Raw genomic sequence first — 12,860 nt, 5'->3', positions numbered from 1 at the left:
GGGCTGAGTAGCCCTGCTTGACACTGCCTCTTCAGTCAGCATAAAATAAATGTGTATATAGAGAGACAAGTCTCCAAGCAAAGCTTTTATTTGGAAATAATATACAAGAATTGCAGTTTGGAACATATAAACTGTGGTAGCCCTTAGGTGTGTCTGAAGAACAAAGAAGTATTGGGGGAAGAGAAAACTTATGTAATTTTTTTTGAAATTTCTTTGGTGTTGGCAGTGTCTTGCAGGTGCTGGTAAATTCTGATTGGTGAGAGGCAGTTTCTAGCTAAACCTTGTAATCTTAAAGTCATGGCAGGCTATTGCGGTTCTGGATTGGGCTTTCCAGATAGTCCTAGAATGTTTTTCCGTAAGACTCCTCCCACTCTATTTTTTTGGGTGTGACCAAAAAAAATCTCCATTTTGCGTAATCAGTTTTCACAAGTCTCTTTACTTCTGGGTAGGTATGGAGACCCAGCTCCTGTTGGGATCAGTGACACCAGGGGTAGGAGGAAAGCAGAATACTAATTAGCCCCTACTTGTAGGGTCTCTTTGTTACTGTGTGGGAATTCAGGCTCAACTCTTTACTGGGCCTCATGACCCCAGTAACAATAGGCACAGTGGTTATTAGCTGTGCTTTGGATTTCTTTCTTCTTCTTTTTTTTTTGAGACGAGTCTCACTCTTACCCAGGCTGAAGTGCAATGGCATGGTCTTGGCTCACTGCAACCTCTGCCTCCCGGATTCAAGAGATTCTCCTGCCGCAGCCTCCCGAGTAGCTTGGACTACAGGTGTGTGCCACCACACCCAGCTAATTTTGTATTTTTAGTAGAGATGGGGTTTCACCATGTTGGCCAGCACCATGCTGGCCAGGCTGGTCTTGAACTCCTGACCTCAGGTGATCCGCCCGCCTCAGCCTTCCAAAGTGCTGGGATTACAGGCATAAGCCACCATACTTGGTCCTGGATTTCCTTCTTAATAAGTCTCCTTGCTGCTGAGTCAGGATGAGGCTTAGCTTGCTGCTGCACCATGTAGACACTAATCAGTTGGAGGAATGTGATCCACAGAGGGAAATGTAAAATCAGTTCTGCCTGCTTCTGTCTCAGTGACAATCCCCCAGCCTGTCTGGTAGATGATGGAAAATTAGCCTGCCAGACTTCCTGATTGACTGTTGGTGGGTAAGTTAGGATACCAGCAAAGACAGAATAGGTTAGAGATTTTTGGAGTGGAAATTTAATGTACCATTTGGCCTGCTGAAAGTGGGTGGTAAAGCTGTTTTTCCATTGATGATTGCTGGAGTTAGGCAGATATTGCCAAAAATGTTTTTTGTTGTTTGCCCACCCTTTTTCTGCTCATTCCTTTGCTACTTAGGAGCAGGCTTTTCTTGAAGCTTTTTTTGGTTATTGTTTTTCGTCTCTGCCTCTTGGTGGTTCTACATTGGAGTCTTCTGCATCACCCTGTTTGGGGTATTTGGGAGGCAATGAGGAGATGCAGGGGACTCATTGCCATATTATTTCTCAAATTGTGAGGTCCCTAGGCAGTCAGCCTTCTTTTTTCTATCTTTCATCAGTGTCCTGTGCTTTTCTTGTGCTGTGTTCTGGATTTTTTATTTGTAAGAGGAACTACCTGGGAGCTCTGGGGCTTTCCATGTTGATACAACCAGAGATCCTTCAAAATATTGTTTTTTTTCACATGGGAGCATTAAAAATAAAATTAAATCTCATTATTATAGTGGAGTAATATTTGGTGAGCATTTTTTCCATGAAGATTTTCATCAATTTGTACATTGCGCTGTGATTCACTATTACCATTTCCCCCACTAGAATAAAAGGATTATTTTCTTATTAAGAAAAAAAGGAATGCTTTGTCCTTTAATGTGGTAAAATATATGTAACATGAAATTTACAGTTTAGCCATTTACAGGCATACAAATTAGGCATTAATTACATTCACAATGTTGTGCGATCATCACACTGTTTCTAAAACGTAAAAATATTTATGAACTTTTTTTTTTAAGAAGTTTTAAGTTTACAGAAAAATGTAAAGGAAGTGTAGAGTGTTTTCATGTACTCTGTCTTTCCCCCACTTATTAACGTCTTGCATTCGTGTGACATGTTTGTTAAAACTGAGGAGCCAAATATATCCTATAGGTTCTGACAAATATATAATACCATGTATCCACCATTACACTGTCATACAAAATAGTTTCACTGTTGTAACAACCTTTGTGTCTACCTATTCATCCCTTCATCTTTCTCTTCATCACCCCCCACCAACCCCTAACAACCAGTGATCTTTTTACCGTCTCCAACATTTGGCCTTTTTCAGAATGTTGTATCAGAATCGTAGCTGTAGGTAGCCTTTTCAGATTGGCTTCTTTGACTTAGCGAGGTACATTTACGGTTCCTCTGTGTCTTTGTGGCTTAATAATTTATTTCTTTTGGTTACTGAACAATATTTTCCAAAGCATTTTCATTATACCTGATATGGTTTGGATGTGTGTTCCTTCCAGATCTTGTTGAAATGTCCCCATTGTTGGAGGTGGGGCCTAGTGGGAGTTGTTGATCATGGGATGGGATCCCTCATAAATGGCTTGGTGCCATCCCCTTGGTGTTGAGTGAGTTATTGCTCTGAGTTCATGCAAGATCTGGTTGTTTCAAAGCTCGTGGGACCTTTTTTTTCTCCCTTTTGGTCCCTTTCTTGCCATGTGATGCACCTGCTCCCATTTCACCTTCTTCTTTGAGGAAATTTGTTTAGATTTTCTTTATAAATTATCCAGTCTCAGTTATTTCCTTATGCAACATGAAGACAAACACAATACCTAATAGAAACTCTGTATGCATTACAGTTACTTTCCATTCCTCTCTCTCCCAGCTTTGATAACCACTAATTTTTATTGTCTCTATCAATTTGCCTATTCTAGATATTTTGTGTAAGTGGAGTCATACAGTACTTGTCCTTTTACGTCTGGCTTATTTTGCATAGTACAGTACCCTCAAGATTCATTTATGTTGTAGCATTTATCACTATTTCATTCCTTTTTATGGCTGAGTAATATTCCATTGTATGCATATACCACATTTTGTTTATCCATTCACTTTTTCACACTTAGGTTGTTGCCACCTTTTGGCTATTTATTGTAAATAATGCTGCAGTGAACATTGATATACAAATACCTGTGTACGTCTGTCTTTAGTTCTTTGCATATATAACTAGGAGTGGAATTGATGGATTATATGGTAATTACATGTTTAATTATTTGAGGAACCACTCAGCTGTTTTCAACAGTGACTGCACCATTTTGTATTTCCACAGCAATGCAGGAGGATTCAAATTCTTCCACAACAGACCATAACTTATTGTTTTCCTTGTTTAAATAGACATCCTGGTAGGTATGTAGTTGTATCTTTTTGTGTTTTTGTGCCTGTGGCTTTTTATATTCAAAGTAAAGATAAGTCATCCAAAAAAGAAATACAGCCTTCATCCCTGTCCTGTTAGATAAAAGACTTCATATTAAGCTTTCCAAGATTAAATATCATGTAGGAATTACCACTTAAAAATTGAAACCTTTTGCAGTGAACATAAAACTGCTCTAAAAAAAGTGTATTTAAAAAAGAAAGGCAGGCCAGGTGCGGTGGCATGCACCTGTAATCCCAGCTCTTTGGGAGGCTGAAGCGGGCAGATCACCTGAGGTCAGGAGTTCGAGATCAGCCTGGCCAACACAGCAAAACCCCCGTCTCTACTAAAAATACAAAAATTAGCCAGGCGTGGTGGCAGGTGCCTGTTATCCCAGCTGTCTGGGAGGCTGAGGCATGAGAATCACTTGAACCTGGAGGGCGGAGGTTGCAATGAGATGCAATTGTGCCACTGCACTCCAGTCTGGGGCATAGAGTGAGACTCTGTCTCTAAAAATAAACACATAAATAAAAATAAAAGAAAGGCAAACAAATGAGCGATTTCTGTATAAGCCCTATGGACTCTCTCAAAATAAATAAATAAGAAAAGCAAACAAATGAACTATTTCTCTACAAGCTCTATTGGATAGTAGCAGCAGTTGTGGCTCCTTCAGAATACTCAACACTGAACATTGGAATGTTTGTTACAGGCATCAACTCCTTCTATTATGAAAACTTTTTGAAGACATCAGCTCCAGCACGTTTGGTGCATTAAAATTTATTATGGTAAAGTACAGTAAAAAATCAAAAAACAGAAAACCTGTTATGATTATGTTCAGAGAAAAAGAATGGACTTATTCTCAACAACCACTGTGCCTTTGAGAATACAACTAGTACTTATTTTCTGAGTGTAAATTTACTTAGTCACTTTCAAAAGCAGTTTTATTAAGTAAGATATAGTTTTAAATACTAATCTGGGACCAAGGTGAACAATCAGATTGAGTCAATGCTTGGGAGATACAAAATAAATTCAGTTATATTGGAGACATCTGCTAGTAAGAAATTTCCTTCACCTTTTTCCCAAAGACTCTAAAGCAATTCAAAGGAAATCAGTCAATCTAGCAATAAGCATGATGTTGTCCACATGAGACTAACTGGTATCTATAAAGAGAAAATCTTTGAGTCATAGAGTTACTTCTTTCTCAGTATGTTTATTTTTAGTATAATTTATCCAAATTCTGAAGATGGTTTATAAAAGTTTGGGTTTCATCATAAATACATAGCCTAAAAATTACCATTTTTTAAAATCACTTGAATCTACCTCATAGCCTAGCACCATGGTATTTATGTAGAATGCCTTCAAAATCTGTTAGTTTATGTAATAAACTCATGAGTACTGCTGCTAGAGATATCAAGGTTAGTGAAAAGCAATAACCTCTGCCATTTAGGAGCTGATATGGCTAGGCTTTTTGTCTACACCCATATCTCATCTTGAATTGTAATCTCCATTATCCCCACGTGTCAAGGGAGAGAGCAGGTGGAGGTAATTGAATCATGGGGGCAGTTTCCTCCATGCTGTTCTCGTGATCTGCCTTTGCTTGGCACTTCCTCCTGCAGTCTTGTGAAGAAGGTGCCTTGCTTCCTTCTCCTTCGCCTTCCATCATGGTTGTGAGTTTCCTGAGGCCTCCCCAGCCATGCTGAACTGTGAGTCAATTTAACCTCTTTCCTTTGTAAATTACCCAGTCTTGGGCAGTTTTTATAGCAGTATGAGAACGGACTAATGCAGCAGCTCAATGTAGTAGTAAAAGATTATATGTGCACACAGACATAAACATCTACAAACATACACAGTATCTATAACACAAACAATTTTTATTAGATGTTAAGTGATATAGTAGGAAGTTTTATGTAAGTAAATAACTCAATCTAGTATTCAGCAAAAATGTGGACAAGGAAATGACTTTTTTTTTTAAGTGACGAGGGTTCACTATATTGCCCGGGCTGGATTTGAACTCCTGGGGTTAAGTGATCCTCTCACCTTGACCTCTCAAGTAGCTGGGACTACAGGCCTTGGTTACCAGGCCTGGTTTAGAAGTAACATTTTGGATGAATCATGTGTGAGGAGAAATTAATGAAGATATTTCAGATAGGTATTTCAAAGAATGGCTATTTTAATTTTTATTCTGTACCTAATTCAGTCTAATCAAATTTCCGCATATATATGTGCAAAACATTTGGAGAATATGTGTGAGGAGAAGTAATGAAGATATTTCAGATAGGTATTTCAAAGAATGGCTGTTTTTATTTTTATCCTGTACCTAATTCAGTCTAATAAAATTTCCATATATATATGTGCAAAACTTTTGGAGAGTATAGTTTCAGAACATCGGGAAGAGGAGATATAAAAGCGTTTTTATAAATGTTCTCTAAAATAGAGCAGAGCGTGTTACTACAAACTATGTTCTTCTTTTAGAGTATTTTGTAAAGGTGCTGTTTTATAGCTCATAAAAGTGAAAACTATTTTAAGCAGTTAGCATTATGCTGCATTATGGCCGTTGATGTTCCTGTTGCCCAATTTTTCTCTTATTCATTTTATGCTTAGTGATTCTTAACTTGCCTCATGGTCTGTATGCTTAAATTTGTAGCATAGATGAAAGATTTGGAAGAAAGAGGTCAGAATCTTTGTTAACAATATACTTAAATACCCTTATGTCATAAGAGAGGAACGAAACTCCAGAGATGTAAAAGATTGATTTCTGATTTATTTAGAGAAAGGCAATACTTAACATGTGTTAATTACACTCCTGCTTTATAACTAGAATGTGTCTTTATGCCTGTTGACAAACCTGAGGATCACAGCAATGAGTAATCCTGCCTGTGATCACATAGAAAGTTGATGGGAGAACCCAGATTAAAACTGTTGATTCTTAACCACTGTTCAGTATTTCAGTAAGAAGGGCTGCACATTAAAAAGTCCTTTTTAGGTTTTTTCACTTTTGGATATTGAAGCCTGGTTGCTGAAGTAAGCGAGAATGAAAGGTTAGAGTCAGGTGGATTCTATTTATCCCTGAATGAAAGAATTACTGGTTTAGATCCCCAATCAAACCACTTGGGCCACAAACAGGTGCACTATTTTCTAGTAACTCTTTGGGCAACAGGGGCACAAAGGTAAAAAGGCAGAGGGCAGTGAGGTGAGTAGAACAATAAAGGAGGATTGATAGTGCAAAGTGAGCAGCACTGTAATATTCTTTTGGTTATACGTGGCGGAGGCATCAGTAATGTCTTCCCCCAAAAGATGACAGTTAAATTGAAGTTTGTTATTGGCAGGAGTTAAAGAAGTGTTAATGCCTTTGAAGCATGTATCTCTTAGGCTTTTGAAGTTTGTATGTGGCCTTTCCTGGCTCTTTTCTGATAAGTTCTCCCCAACACCAAGATTCCAAGTCTCAGTTGACAGAGTATGGTTTACAGTTATTGGTTGGTTTAGAACCATTAGGAATAAACTTCTGCGTGTACTACAGATGACAGATACCAGTGATAAAAACATTTAATGAAAAGTGGCTGGCTCTCTTAGGTAACAGAGATCAGCTCTGGAATTTGGTAAACCTGGTTTGATTTAAATTCTGCTCCTATAGTATGTGACCATGCATAAAGCAGATAATCTTGGTGAAACACTAGTTTTGTAGATTACATGAAATTTTGTTTATAAAGCTCTTAGCACAGGGCCTGATACATACTCAATACTGTGTTAACTGCTTTTTTTAATAAAATGAGCTTGTGTTTGTAATTGCAAAAATGTAATGGTTAGTACATGTTACATTGATGCTAAGTTTGTGCTTAAAATAGTGGAGAAAATGTTCTGTTTATAAAAGATAGGTTTTTTGAAGAAATCCACAAATAATTTACCAATAGAGTTCTAAGTGTGTGGTATCAGGATGTTCAGTGTTTGATTATTTGTATGTACCTTCTCCAGTACTTGGACATCTATATGTTTTATTCATCACATATTGAAGCTGAGAAGTTTTTGATAACTTTTGAATTTTTGTCTCATTGAGTTTTTCAGATTTGAAGTGTAGCCAATATCATTCCTCAACTACTAATTTTTAAAAATATCTTTAGGGATTTATCTTCAGGCTCTTTTTTCTTTTTTTGGGCATATTGGGTTTCTATTTAATCATAATTGTAATCCCTTGCTTCAAAGAGTTTACACTCTGAGATGGTCAGGATTGTTACAGATAAATACAGGGTAATGTAAAGATAATATTTTATAAAGATAAATAAATGACCTTATTCCACTGGAATCCCATCACTTTTTAAAAAGCAAGCAGAGGCCGGGCACAATAGCTCACACCTGTAATCCCAGCACTGGGAGGCTGAGGTGGGTGATCAGGAGTTCAGGAGTTGGAGACTAACCTGGCCAACATGGTGAAACCCCACCTTTACTAAAAATATAAAAATTAGCTGGGCATGGTGGTAGGCACCTGTAATCCCAGCTACTCAGGAGGCTTAGGCAGAATCACTTGGACCTGGGAGGCGGAGGTTGCAGTGAGCTGAGACTGCGCCCTTGCACTCCAGCCTGGGCGACAGAGCAAGACTCCGTCTCACACACACAAAAAAAAGCAAGTGGAATTTTTGTGAATGTCTTACCAGAAGGGAACAATATCAAATAGTCATCTGCATTTTATGACAGCTAGGTGTTGGTATTACATAAGATCTTAATCTTTTATCAGTTTTGAAGTGATTCACTGTTCAAGTTAGGGACACTGGTTTGAAAGGTCCTCTTCAGTTATAAGACATAAAAATGCCATGGTGGTTTTGGGTTTGGATTAAAAATAGCATGTACTGATTTCTGTGTAGGTATACTTAGCATATTTGTTTATATTTATTCAGTGTTGGTGTTGCCTTTATTTCTAGCAAATATTTCTTAAGAGTATTTTTGCCTTGTTTGTGTTGTAAAATACAGAAACAACAAAACTGAATGTATAAATTTATACACAATTTATAATGTTAAATAAGGTATTCATTTTAGAAAATAATATGACAGGTTGCTTTTTTTCCCTTGATTGTATGTACCTTCTGATAAACTAGTGTCCTAGATTAATTAAAATTTATTTTCAACATCTGAGTGCTCATGCTTAAAACTAATACAGATAGAAAAAAATGAATACCTTTCAGAAATTTGGACAGTTACTAGAAATTAAAATACATCAGTAGCTAACATGCATGTAATACTTTACTATTTGTAGAACCAGCATGTCATTTTTTATTCTACCGCCAATGTATGGGAATATTACTGTCTCAGAGCTCTTGACTTGCCTATATTATAGCACTTTGACACCACCAAGACGTTTGGCTCTAGATTCTGTGCTCTTTCTTTATTCCTCAAGGAAGTGTCTTGATTTTAAAATTATTGTCATGCATATTGGACTTACGATATCACAGAATTAAAGTTATATGACATTCTATTGCAATTTGGAAAAGAAAATTAAGAGAGAGAAGTCATGCTATCATTCTTGTATTAATAGTTAGAAGTGACAGATGTGAAGATGCTAGAGAAATGTTAGGCCCTTTGGAAGTAAAAGTAATTGTAGTATCTAAGTTAAGTAAAAGCAAATTATCATATTTACATTCTCAACACAAATTCAGAGGACTGCTAGATTCAGAATTTTAAAGAAAAAGAAAAAAAAGAGAAAGAAAACTAACCTAAGCACCTTTCTTCAGTACTCATTTTTATTTCTTTAATGATGTATTAACACACCTTTTAAAGATTATGATAAACTATACAGATAGGCTTTAGTTCCCTTAAACAGAATTTCACTGAACTGATTTCACCTACACTGGATTTGTGGATGTAGTCAACAGTCAATTAACATAAACATTTTATTTGGCTGGAGAGGGCAAAGTTTTTCTGTAGAAAGTTGGTGGTGGGGGAGGGATTGTGTACTTTATTTGTAGACTGAGGAAAATTTCATGTTACTGTTTGGTTTTAATCCAAAAAAATTTGAGGAAACACAAAGTACTACTCAAAGTTTTTAATTGTCTTTAATTCAGCAAGACTCACATTTGCATCCAGTGTAGGACAATGCCTACAGAATTATTCAAAAACGATTTTTTTCTTGTTCTGTCAGCCCTAGGAATGATAACATCTCTGTAGCTATTAAAATATTGATAGTATGCCCTTTTAAGAGGTAAGTTTTCTTACCTTGAAGTCTGCCAAGAGTTGTTTTTTAAATCATAGCCTGTCCTAAATCAAAGTGAGGCAACTATTAACTTTCTGTGTTGAAAGGGAGAAGTGGGAAGTATGAAGGCAAGCTCCAGGAGTCTGACTTAATGTGTGACCATTCCGCCCCCTGGGGCTGTGCCCTGTGGATCTATTTTGAGCCGCCAGACTCAAAAGTAAATAATTTTATTTAACGTCTTCTTTATATACTGGTTTAAACCTTAACTTTGTAAGTTAAAAAAAAAATGACATTGCAAGCAGTATATCCTTCTTAACTGATTTTATTTTCATATTCTTTGACTACAGTCCTTGAAATCAAAGGATGATTCTTGCAGATTTTAAATGTATTACAGTTCTGGCTAGAAAATAATAAAACTACATTTTACAGAATGAGACTCTTAGATTATTAAGGTTGCTCATCAAGGAGCTATTGCAGAATAATTTGAAGAGCTTTTCCACAAATTTCTCCAGATAATTTGATTGGATATTTTTATAGATTGTGATCATACAAAATGCTTTTAAAAGACTCTAAACCCGGATATTAAATTGTAAGCAAATTTAAGATAGGACCTGAACGTATAAAAACATTTTTTTATGTTCAAGCAATATTTTGGATAGTTCTTACAGTAAATACTCAATAAATGCTTATTTAATGAATAATTCTGATTTGAAATAATGTAGCATCTTGTGCTACACACACTTGGATCATAGCCAATGTTTATTTCGTCTGGGAGCCTTTTTTACAGTTTTAAGTATAAATTTAATTTTCCTCATCATTTAGAATAATTTTAATAATTTAGAATGATTTTTATTTCCACAGAATAATTGGGTTGCTTTATGTGTAACAGCAGCATAGTTTTGACTCTGAAAATAAGAATGCATTTGAGTAGTAAAAAAAAAAATGAGTCATGGAGTTAATGTGAGACCAAATTATACCACCAATTTGGCTTAATTTTTTCCCTCATCTGTGAATGAATGAGTTGAGACAGATTTCAGCTCTAAAATTATATGAATGTTTTTGTAATTGTAAAGAAAAAATATGTGAACCCTATTTGTGTACTCCTTTTCAAATTATCTGATCCATTACAATTGGGACTTTATACTCATCACTACATTAAAATCATTCATTCAAAGTTCAGCATTGCCACTGGAATTAACAAGTCCAGTTGTGTTTCTTTGGCACCAGATCAGCAGAATCTGATCAGTTTCTAACAACTTCTGGCTGATTTTTTGAAACAATTTAAGTCTCTTTATGATGTGGAATGGCACTGAAGGCTCTTCAGAGTTTAAGCTAAGCTTTCCCTTTTGCTTTTAGCTCTGGTAGCAAAAAACTTTTCTTTCCCATACTATGCCAGGTGCATGCATACTTACCTTGCATTGTTCATGGTGTTCACTTTACCTGGAAACAACCAGAATCCAACCTACTCTGGCCCAGATTTACCTGAGCTTCATGGAATCAGAGATTTAGGCTCAGAGTTTATAAGTAATTTAAAAACAGATACAGCCAGGAATTTACGTCAGGTCTTACTATTTACTGTGTGAATCCCAAATATCTGAGACATGTCTTGGTCACTTTAGAAATGTATTTTGCTAAGGTTAAGGATGCACCTATGACATAGCCACAGGAGGTTCTGAGGACATGTGCCCAAGGTGGTTGGGATATAGCTTACCTTTATACATTTTGGGTAGATATGAGTGCCAGTGTGACACTCAAGGAAATGCTCATTGGACCATTTTGAGTTTTGGATTTTTGGATTAGGGATGCTGAACCAGTTAGTATAATGCAAGTATTCTAAAATTCTAGAAAATTTGAAATCTGAAACACTTCCGATTCCAAGTGTTTTGGATAAGGGATATTCAGCCTGTTACTGTATCCTAACATAAATTGTGAGTATCCTAGAAAGCAGTAGTGCCTTGAGGAACGCAGGTAAACAATTTTCCAAACAAACTAAAAGCAAAAGAGTATAATTGATTCTCTGGTGAGAAATACACTTTTCATATGATGTAAGAAGTGAACTTTATTTTGCCATTATCAGAATCAAAGCTTGAGTGAGGATATTGCTATGTTTCATCAAAGTTCAGTAAAAGTTTCTCTCAATGTTTTTATCATCCTCTAAATTGTCCTTATTCCAGCTAGAAAGAAAGGAAAAATTAGCAAAAATCGCAAAAGTCTCTTGTGTCCCAGAAGTTTTCATTGAATGCTACAATTCCTAATGTAAAAAATGTTGAGTTTGACCAAAAGATAAAGATGATCCACCCCCGCACCTAATTAGCTTTACTACCAAAAATTACTCCAAAAAGGTTTCTTAACATGACTTCATCACAATCTTTCACATAGGGATATGAATCTTGGCAACTTCACGGAAAAGATAAGTGCTTAATTACCATTTAGTAAGCCCATGGAGAGCAATGGAGCCAGGTGTAAAGTTCCAAGAGAAATTCCAAGAGACTATCAGGCTTTGGTATGCTTGAAAAGCATTCTGGTTGCCATCACTTCTTTTCCTCTTTCTTCTTGCTATGCTTTAGGTTAGTGTGTGAAGAAAGCAATGACTTTAGCTTGGTTTTGTAGTACCTACACTCCTGTCCATTAAGCCCTTGGCCCATTTGAGGAATCTTACCAAAGAGCACTTTTGTACTATGAGGTTGTGTGTTTTCAGAGATCTTAATGTGCTCCTGCCAATTCAAATGTAAGACTTTTCATTAAATCAAAAAACTATTTGATTATCTTATTGGGTATATATGTAAGAGTGGAATTGTAATTGCTTGGTTATGTAGCATGTGCTTACTGTTTAAAAAACTGCTGAAGTATTTTCCGAAGTGGTGTACAACCTTACTTCCCTGCCAGCAATGCATGAGAGTTCTAGTTACTCATATCCTTGTTAACACTGCTCTTGTCAGTCCTCGTCAACACTTGCTCTTGTCAAATGAGGATATGAGTACTAGAAATCTGACTACTTGTCAACTAGTAACCAGATTTCTAGTTACTCTATCGTCGTCAAAACACTTGCTTTTTAACTTTTAGCCATTCTAGTGGGTATGTAATGGTATGTAAGTGTGGTTTTCCGTAATGGCTAATCATGTTGGATGGCTTTTCATGTGCCTCTTAGCCATTCATATATCTTCATTGGTGAAGTATTTATTCAATCCTCCAGTCAGTTATTTATGGGATTTTTGCTTTTTGTTTTATGTTCTTACTGAGTCGTGAAATTTCTCTTTTATCTCCTTTTTCTTTTCTTTCATTCATTCATTCTTTTTTTTTTTTTTT

At 36.3% G+C, this 12,860-nt stretch overlaps 1 protein-coding gene and 1 pseudogene across 1 annotated transcript in view; both read left to right on the top strand.

Annotated features, from left to right (window-relative positions):
• The window catches only part of LOC108317056, a 170,250-nt pseudogene that overhangs the window by 38,936 nt on the left and 118,454 nt on the right, over positions 1-12,860 (top strand).
• SUPT3H (SPT3 homolog, SAGA and STAGA complex component) overlaps positions 3,938-12,860 on the top strand; it is a 336,984-nt gene continuing 328,061 nt past the window's right edge. The window contains exon 1 of the mRNA XM_037745360.1: positions 3,938-5,082. The gene's annotated coding sequence lies outside the window, so the exon portion shown is untranslated. The remainder of the gene's footprint in view (positions 5,083-12,860) is intronic.

Source organism: Cebus imitator, unplaced genomic scaffold (genome assembly GCF_001604975.1).
Source record: "Cebus imitator isolate Cc_AM_T3 unplaced genomic scaffold, Cebus_imitator-1.0 Scaffold197, whole genome shotgun sequence".
Taxonomy (NCBI): Eukaryota; Metazoa; Chordata; class Mammalia; order Primates; family Cebidae; genus Cebus; species Cebus imitator.
This window is presented reverse-complemented; position numbering and strand designations above follow the sequence as displayed.